Genomic DNA, 10,340 nt, shown 5'->3' with positions numbered 1-10,340 from the left:
TCAGCTTTTATTTTTCTCTCTTCAGGCCTTCAACTGATTAGATGAGGCCCACTCCCATTAGGGGGGGCAATCTGCTTTACTCAGTTCACTGATTCAGATGTCAACATTATCCAGAAACACCCTCGCAGACATACCTACAATAATGTTTGGCCAAATATCCAGGCACTCTGTGGGCCATCAAGTTAACACATAAAAGTAACCAGCACAGTGGTTGTCTAGGGCTGAGGGAGGGGGTACCAGGGACTAACTGCTGATAGGTACAGGGTTTTGGGGGTGGGGGATGATGAATGTGTTCTAAAATTCATTATGGTAATAGATGCACAATTCTGTGAATGTACTAAAAGGCAGTGAGTTATACACTTTAAATGGATGAATTTTTTGGTATGGTATGTGAGTTATACCTCAATAAAGCTGTCACAAAAATAAAAGAGGGGACAGAACATTGTAAATCAACTATACTCCAATAAAATGTTCAAAAAAAAAGAATAAAATTCAGAGAGCATGAAAAAATAAAGATAAATAAATAAAAACAAGCATAAAGTGTTCTGCCATATGCTATAAGCATGATGTTTCAGAAGTGTGGGTTCTGAAAATTATCTACCATATACAAGTTTCAATTTTTCAGGAATCAAAAACGCAGTTTTAAAAGGAAATTCAAAAATAAAAATAAAAACCCAGTTTCTATTTTGCCCTTTCTTTCCTCTTTTTCCTCATCTTTTGAGAATTTCGCCACAGCAAGGGAGTTGAAAGGAGGCAGAGAAATTAGGGAGGAAGATAAAACAAAAATTGGACTCTTTTGCTGTTTGTTAGCCTCTTCTATTACTGTTTCATTTTATAATGTTCCCTGTTGGGAAATATCGAAGCAATTTTTTAAAATAAATTTATTTATTTTGGCTGCATTGGGTCTTCGCTGCTGTGTGGGCTTTCTCTAGTTGCAGCAAATGGGGGCAATTTTTCATTGTGGTGCACGGGCTTCTCATTGTCGTGCCTTCTCTTGTTGCGGAGCACAGGCTCTAGGCACGCGGGCGTCCGTAGTTGTGGCTCGCGAGCTCTAGAGCGCAGGCTCAGTAGTTGCGGCACACGTACTTTGTTGCTCTGCGGCATGTGGGAACTTCCCGGACCAGGGCTTGAACCCGTGTCCCTTGCACTGGCAGGCGGATTCTTAACCACTGCACCACCAGGGAAGTCCCTGAAGCAATTTTTACTCCAAGGAAAATCCCTTTATCTCTGGTCTCAGTTTTTACTAAATAAAAAGACTGGACCAGATGACCTCCAGTTTTAGTAGTCAGTGACTCTGGACCTGGACAGGGGGGAGATGAATCACCACAAATTCCAGTGATTTACACACAAAGTATAGCTGGCTGTAATAAAGTTAATTTTAGAGCATGATCTAAAAAATTATTCTTTATCCAGCAACCCCATCCTGTAATGAGGTATTCCAAATATATGCTTTTAGTGAAAATAAAATCATCTAGAAATTACAAAGAGAACTTCTGGATTATGAGAAATGTTTATGGAGTTAATAAATTGCTCTTAATTCAAGTGTAATGGAAAAATAAATAAATATTTTTAAAAAGAGGGAAGGAAGGAAAGAAGGAAAAGAGATTAAAGCAGGGAAGTATGTAAATAAAGAACAAAGAGTTTGCTCGCCTCCCATTTCTACAAGGATAAAGTCATAACCTACCGCAGTTGCTGACCAAGTGTACACCCTGAGAGGAATTCAGAATGGAGAACAGTATGAGGCATTCCATGCTTTGGACAAGCAGGCCTTAGATATTTAGATATATATCTCAGGAAGAATTTAAATGATTCCAGATTCTTGCATCTTCCCATACACAGAAAAGCACTAAATGCATTAACTTGAGATATTTGTTCTTTGTGACCAGCAATAATCTTTTACCAAGATGTATGCTTGACCGAATGTATTCCCTAGCCAAAAATCACGTATAAACTGGCATTCCCCCCGCCTCTTCAGAGCATTTTCCTCAGAGCTAACTGAGTAACTGTCTCCTGGGCTATAGTCCTCAGTAAGACCCCGAAGAAAATTTAAATTCACAACTCTTATGTGGTGTGTCTTCCTTTAAGTCGGAAAAGCCCATGCAAGAGAAATAGAGCATTAAGAAGCAACGGAAGGATGTGGCTGAGGCTTCGCCGGCCTCACTATGTCTGCCATTTTCTTTTTTTTTTTCTTTTCTTTTTTTTTTTTTTTGCGGTACGCGGGCCTCTCACTGTTGTGGCCTCTCCCATTGCGGAGCACAGGCTCCGGACGCGCAGGCTCAGCAGCCATGGCTCATGGGCCCAGCCGCTCCGCGGCATGTGGGGTCTTCCCGGATCGGGGCACGAACCTGCGTCCCCTACATCGGCAGGCGGAGTCTCAACCACTGCGCCTCCAGGGAAGCCCTATGTCTGCCATTTTCAATTTTTAGAGCCTGTTGACTGTAATCTTGCTGCTTATATGTACCTGTGCTTATATCCGATCCTTGGCACCCAGTCTCCTGGACAGAAATAAAACTGGGTTGTTGGGTATATTTTGGAAGTGTGACAGAATTGGTGAACAGAAGAAGCCTTACGTTGCAGTATGCTGTATTGTGATGGCCTTCAGCATCCTCTTCGTACAGTAGCTTGGAAAAATGCCAGAATTCAGTTGCCATCAGATTTAAATAAGAAAAAAAAAAGGAGTTATCAGCAGAAAATAATGGAAGGAATGGTTAACCCTTTTATCACTGAACATTGAATGAGATAAAGTTCTAGCTGCTGTTCTCTGTTTTTGTTATTGGACCAATGTTCTATATAAATAATTAGGGGGACTTCCCTGGAGGTCCAGTGGTTAAGACGCCATGCTCCCACTGCAGGGGGCACGGGTTCTATCCCTGGTCAGGGAGCTAAGATTCCGTATGCCAAGCTGCACAGCCAGGAAAAAACAAAAGACAAAAACCAATTACAACTATATAAATAATTAGGATGTAACCATTTAATAATCAGAGTGGAAATATGTCTGTAACAATCAACCTCAGTCCTGTACTACAATATTACATTCTGCATATGTCATTCTGTTGTATCAGGTACCAGTTTTTAGTGAGGTATCTTTAAGACACATGGTAGAAAACAAAATTGGTAAATTACTCAAGTTCCTTTCACTGTGATTTGGAAACAAGAAATCTCTATGGAATGAGACCTTTTTTGGGCTAGCTTTTTTACTGAAAAAAGAAAGGTTCAATATGTGTTGGTAAGGCTTGCATTCATATTTAATAATGCTGGCTTTTCCTCTGGCCACATCATTTTGAGCATTAACCAGAGTACCTCTACTTTTAGCCAACTGTCGTTTATTACAGGTGTTTAAACTGTTTAAAATAAGCCTATGCAGTTCTTAAGAAGAAAGAAAAATGAGATGTGACTTTAAGGGTACTATTGAGAAGATGTTCCTATTTAACATGAAAGAATTCAGAATACCTGACTGGTGTTATCGTCTCTGAAACCTCTGGTTAGGTATGGATAAAACCTCTGGTTAGGTATGGATAAAAATGCCTTAAGCATAAATTTGAGCAGCTGTCGTTCTCTGAATAAGGCTACATGCTTACGTCTCTATGTGTTAATTACCCCAAAATGCAAAGGGTGTTTTTGTTTTTTAACACAGCACTTTAAATCTAGTTTATGTTTTGTCTGTCAACTTGAACTGGAATCTTGTGTAACTTAGTAAGTGATGATAAACAGTTTTCATATGTACCTACCATATGCCATGGCATACATCTCTTGGAGCTTTGATGATAAAGGAAGACCTTCAGTAATTTTCATCGAGGCAAGAGGAACATGGGAAATGTGACATAAATTTTGTAGCAGAACAGTTATTACACATGTATGGTTAACGTTTCTTAAGGTTCAACCAAAGTTCAGTTAAAATTACAAAGCTAAGGAGAACTTCTTAGCTAAAAAGTGCCCTTGATAGGGACTTCCCTGCTGGTCCAGTGGCTAAGACTCTGCACTCCCACTGAAGGAGGCCCAGGTTCAATCCCTGGTCAGGGAACTAGAGCCCACATGCTGCAACTAAAGATCCACACAGGGCAACGAAGATCCTGCATACCACAACTAAGATCTGGTGCAGCCAATTAAATAAATATTTTTTTAAAATTAACCATTAGAGATAGTATTGATTAGATGTTGTTGTCAGCTATTAATTCCCCATAAAGATAAAAAGAATAAAGCTTTTTTTTTTTTTTAAGAAAGAAAAAAAGAAGCAATGGGCAGAATAGCTCTCTTCAGAGAGATTTAGAACTTAGGACCTTGAGGGAAATCATTCCCAGCCTGAAATTCTCATGAAACTCCACAACTTCTGAAAGTTGTCTGTGAATGACTGCTCTGGCCCACTTCCTCCTGGAATGATGTCATTACCCTCCTGTACCAGTTCCCTTTTCTCTCTCAGCCCTTGCCCTTTCAGCCCACACCTTAGCCTGGCTCAAACATTTACTGAAGTACTACTGTGGAAAAATGTTACATGCCTTATGATAATAACAGTAAAACTTATACAGCATTATGCTACTGTTTAACATTTTACGTACATTACCGTCTTTAACACTTACAACAATCCAGTGATGTATGTACTTGTATTGTCACTGCCATTTTGCAGATAACAAACTGTGGCACAGAGAAGTTAAGTAACTTGCCAGAAATCACACAGCTAGGAAGAGGCAGAGCTGGGATTCAAACTCAGGCAGTCTGGCTCCATGGCGCATACCCCACTGCTTACAACACCTTAGTTATTCTGATGCCCTTATTTTCCAACTTTACAGACAAGGCAACAGGTTCAGAGAGGTTTAAAGACTTGTCCAGGGCTTCCCTGGTGGCGCAGTGGTTGAGAGTCCGCCTGCCGATGCAGGAGACATGGGTTCGTGCCCCAGTCCGGGAAGATCCCACATGCCGCAGAGCGGCTGGGCCCGTGAGCCACGGCCGCTGAGCCTGTGCGTCCGGAGCCTGTGCTCCACAATGGGAGAGGCCACAACAGTGAGGGGCCTGCGTACTGCCAAAAAAAAAAAAAAAAAAAGATTTGTCCACAGTCACCAGCTAGTAACTGACAGTGTCAGGATTTAAACCCAAATTATTTGACTCTGTGTTTCATGATTTTAACATTCTCTGCATGTTCTTTTGATGATAATAAAAGCCTGAAAGTTTGTTAAGCTGAGGAAGAAAACATATATGTCTTTAAAATTCACCATATACATGACTCAAAGACCATGCTGGCATAGGTATATAAACTGCATTTCCTGTAAACCTCTCCAGCCCTTGAAACCAAATGAAATCATTTGAAGAAAAATAGCTCAAATTTCCCCAGTTGGGGTAACCACATCCCCCAGTATGATGCAAGATCCCAGAGGGTCTCCACACTCTGCATTTCTGTGAACTTGTATGGGATGCACCTATGAACAGGGTCACTTTCTTGGTGAACCCATAAATGTGCAGAGGCACAGCCCTGGAGGAGTTAAAATCTGTGAGACTTAAAACTACTGGAAGTTGGGATTTCCCCCAACATGGCATTCTAAGAGAGGTTAGCAGGGTTGTTCGGTCTTCGAAAAACTGATCTATGAATTCTTCCTCATATTCCATCCGTTCCCATGGGGGTCACACAAGACCCAGAGAAAGCAAAAAATCCATGCTGGCATATCTGGGACAGACTCTCTTCTCTCCCCTTATCACAGGATGATATTACAGTTGCATTGCTCTTTCCTCCCTTACAATGAACTCTGTATTGTAAGGACTGTTCATTGTCGTTATGCAAATAGACTCAGAGAGGTTGGGCCCACCCCCGCCTCCCCGAAAGTAGGCAAGTTCAGACATGCCCGTGCTTTCTTTAGATTGAAATGCCATGTGGACTCTCAGGCTCAAATACAAGCTGAAAACAGACAGAAAACTTGCACATTCTCTCCTCATGTGCAAACAGACTTTTAGAAAGCTCTGGGAGATTCCCAGCATTATCGTATGGAATGTTTGCCTAATATATATATATATATATATTACTAAATGTGTCAGCAAGAAAAATAGAATGATGGCTAACTTTGTCTAATGTTGTCTGAAATTTTCCTGAGTAATGTAAACATAGCTGTTGAGAATGAGCAAACTGGATAAACGTGACATGAAATTTATAAATAAACTTTTCAACAAGGATGATGTTTTATAAAATAGGTCTAATTTAAAATAGTTTCCAAAATCTTTTTGGTAACTTTAAAGTTCTACTAAGTTAAGTTAAATGATGGTTATTCATTGAATATCCAGATCATTTCCAAATGAGATAATGTGGGAATTCCCTGGCGATCCAGTGGTTAGGACTCTTCACTTGCACTGCCAAGGGCCTGGGTTCAATCCCTGGTTGGGGAACTAAGATCCCACAAGCCATGTGGTGCAGCCAAAAAATAAAATTAAATAAAATAAAAATAAATAAAAATTTTATAAAACAAATAAGGTAATGTACTAAAACATTAATTGCTAAATTTAAGTTTACCTGCTTTGGGCTTCCCATTTGAACTAAAGATTTTGGAGGTCTTTTAGTAAACACGTGTTGTGCCACATTGAAAAACTGTACACTGAGGAAGCATATGCTTCTAGAAATATGAAATAGTATATTCATAAATTTGTTAATCTACAGAATGGTTGGTATATAACAGACAGTTCATAATTGCTTTCTTCCTAGTTTTCACTAGAAATTAAGGTTTCTAAGAGTTAAGATTTTTAATTAATATATGTAATTAAAACTGCTAGAAATAATACCCCAAAGAAGGTGGAGAATTTTTCCTCCCCTACACCATATATATCTGGCTAAGCACACAGACCATTCTTCTGTCAAATAAAAAACAAATCCAGACTTAGTAAGGAGAGACTTTATTCAGAAGGATTCTTCAAGGGAAAAGGGGAAGATATTGAAATAGTGCAGGGGGACCTACTGCAGTGAAGAACACCCTGACCATAAAGTCTTCAAGCGTCTCAAGAGTTTTTCCGAAAGATTTTCTTCTATAGGAATACTAGAAGGAACTGAGCTTTCTAGAATTAGGGAAAAGGGATGAAAAGATGGTGTAATGAGATGGCAGATCAGAGGTCTTCCTGTTCTCAGGAGAGGCTGTCTACTGGCTCAGGTGAGATTGTGGCCAAAGTTCAGGGACCTGCAGGAAGGAAAGGAGCTTAACCAAAATTTGGTTTAAGAGCAGCTTTTTCCAATTGATCAGTGGGGACATGCAGTTCAGCTAATCACTTATGAGGCAAAGAATGGGAACTTGAAGGGTCCACGTCTGGCCTTGTTACAGATAAACAAAGGGGACATCTGTGGGTCTTATCTAAGTCATGTGAGAAAGGGTGGTCCTTGCAGTTAGTAGTTTTCCATAACACAAAGGGTAAGAGGATTTTCTAACCTTCAGATAAAATTCAATACTGCCAACTCATAGCAGTGAATAGTTAAGGAGCCTTCAAGAACCTTCAAATTGTGTGTCTTATTGTGCCCTTTGATTTATTCATTCTACGAATATTTAATGAAAACCTGCGATGGGGCTTCCCTGGTGGCGCAGTGGTTGAGAGTCCACCTGCCGATGCAGGGGACGTGGGTTCGTGCCACAGTCCGGGAAGATCCCACATGCCACGGAGAGGCTGGGCCCGTGAGCCATGGTCGTTGAGCCTGTGCATCCGGAGCCTGTGCTTCGCAGCGGGAGAGGCCACAGCAGTGAGAGGCCCGCGTACAGCCAAAAAATAAAATAAAATAAAATAAAAAATAAAAAACAATAAAGTATAACTAGGCTCTAGGACCAAGGGTCTGCCTACATTGATCATGGTAGTAGTTACACAACTATATATTTTCATATTACAAATACCACCGGAGAGGAAAGAATGCATAGGTGAAGCACAGAGGATTCTTAGGGAAATGAAACTATTCTGCATGATACTGTGATGGTGTGTATGTGTTATTATATACCATTTGTACAACACTGGAGTCCAGCTGTGGGGAATGTCATTAGTGGAGGTGGCTGTGCATGTGTGAGGGCCAGGAGTATATGGAAACTCTCTACTTTCTGCTCAGTTTTGCTGTGAACCTAAAATTGCTCTAAAAAAATAAAGTCTAGGGCTTCCCTGGTGGCGCAGTGGTTGAGAGTCCGCCTGCCGATGCAGGGGACACGGGTTCGTGCCCCGGTCTGGGAAGATCCCACGTGCCGTGGAGCGGCTGGGCCCGTGAGCCATGGCCGTTGAGTCTGCGCGTCCGGAGCCTGTGTTCTGTACCGGGAGAGGCCACAACAGTGAGAGGCCCACATACCGCAATAATAAATAAATAAAATAAATAAATAAAGTCTATTTTTTTAGGTGGGAATATAAATTGGTACAGCCACTATGGAGAATGGTATGGAGGTTCCTGGAAAAACTAAAAATAGAGCTACCATATGATCCAGCAATCCCACTCCTAGGCGTATATCTGGAGAAAACCATAATTCAAAAAGACACATGCACCCCAATGTTCATTGCAGCACTATTTACAATAGCCAGGACATGGAAACAACCTAAAGGTCCATCAACGGATGAATGGATAAAGAAGATGTGGTATATATATATATATATATATATATATATATATATATATATATATATTACTCAGCCATAAAAAGGAACAAACTAATGCCATTTGCAGCACCATGGATGGACCTAGACATTGTCAGACTGAGTGAAGTTAAGACAGAGAAAGACAAATATCATATGATATCGCTTACATGTGGAATCTAAAAAACATGGTACAAATGAACCTATTTACAAAACAGAAATAGAGTCACAGATGTAGAAAACAAACTTATCGTTACCAAGGGGGATGGGGGAGGGTTAAATTGGGAGATTGGGATTGACATATACAAACTACTATATATAACAAAATAGATAACTAATAAGAACTTACTGTATAACACAGGGAAGTCTACTCAGTACTCTGTAATGACCTAGATGGGAGAAGAATCTAAAAAAGAGTGGATATAGGTATATGTATGTATACATATGTATATGTATAACTGACTCCCCTTGCTGTACAGCAGAAACTAACACCACATAATAAATCAACTATACTCCAATAAAAATTAATTTTAAAAAATATTTAGTCAAAAAAGTCTATTTAAAAAAAAAGTACACCTAAAAAGCATGAATTTTACTCTATGTAAATTAAAGCTCAATCCATGGTTTTAAAGATGCATTTTTCTAGATGATTACATAGATTTTGAATAAGCCTGTCAAGATATACCTCTGAGATCTCTCTAAAGAATCTGCTATTCAGCTGCAAGAAATGCAGTTCCCCGAGAGCTTCCAGCTGTCAACACCTTCAGGATCTGCCCCAGATGTCATTCTTCCTCGGCAGCCCAGCCATGATGATACGGCAAGGGCACTAGGTCTTCTGACCAATGTGGGACTCCTTAGTAAGTCATCTTCACTTCCAAGTTCTATATTGGCTTGGCTGGAACTTGGTCAGTTCCGGATTGCAGTCTGAGGTTCTTTCTGCCCAACCCTGCTTCCTTCTCATGTACATTTGTGAGTCATTCTCTCTCAATAATGATCCTGACTCAGTCTCAGCCTCCACTTCCTAGGGAACCCCACTGACACACATGTGAAGCAATGATACTGAGAGGACATTACAGCCATGTACCTGCTTTTTTCCCAAGTTTTAGATAAAATTTTCTTAACATAAGGTGACCTGGTAGAAAGGGAGCTAAGGGGAATCAATGCCCAGCCCACAGTAACCTCATGGTTGGCCAGGTGTGACCCTCAGCTTGAAGATGTTCTCAGGTTTTTTTCCACATGACCCCCTTCATCTTCAAAGCCAGCCAGGACAGGCTGAAACCTTCTCAAGTGCTGAATCTCTCTGGCTTCCAACTTTCTCCATCTCTGACTTCTAGATCTAGATTTAAAGTCTGTAGATGCCTAGGGACTTCCCCCAGTGGTTAAGAATCCACCTTGCAGTGCAGGGGACACAGGTTCAACCCCTGGTCAGGGAACTAAGATCCCACATGCCATGGGGCAACTAAGCCCGCATGCCACAACTACTGAGCCCCACCTGCTCTGGAGCCTGCACGCCACATCTACAGAAGCCTGAACACCACAACTGGGACCCAATGCAGCCAAATAAATAAATAAGTAAAAATTTTAAAAAAATAAAGATGCATCTAGAAGGTGGTTCCTAGAGAAGGAGATACATGATGATTTAGAACATGCTCAACATCCATATAATAAAGTAGTGTCCAGGTGCCAAAATGAATGGGTCACCTCAAGCTGTTTGCCTAGAACCTCACAATTAAATGACATTTCTGAAATGGAGTCCTTGACACAGATTTCATTAAACCAAAGAA

At 40.6% G+C, this 10,340-nt stretch overlaps 1 pseudogene across 1 annotated transcript; it reads left to right on the top strand.

Annotated features, from left to right (window-relative positions):
• Positions 1 to 2,402: 2,402 nt before the first annotated feature.
• On the top strand, positions 2,403 to 2,621 carry LOC307051881 (protein kish-A-like; annotated as a pseudogene). The gene has a single exon. The product of its transcript is annotated as a protein kish-A-like (transcript).
• The last annotated feature ends 7,719 nt before the right edge of the window (positions 2,622 to 10,340 follow it).

This window comes from Hyperoodon ampullatus (assembly GCF_949752795.1).
Source record: "Hyperoodon ampullatus genome assembly, chromosome: 4".
NCBI lineage: Eukaryota > Metazoa > Chordata > Mammalia > Artiodactyla > Ziphiidae > Hyperoodon > Hyperoodon ampullatus.
The sequence above is the reverse complement of the archived record's forward strand: the minus strand, read 5'-3'. Positions and strand labels throughout refer to the sequence as shown.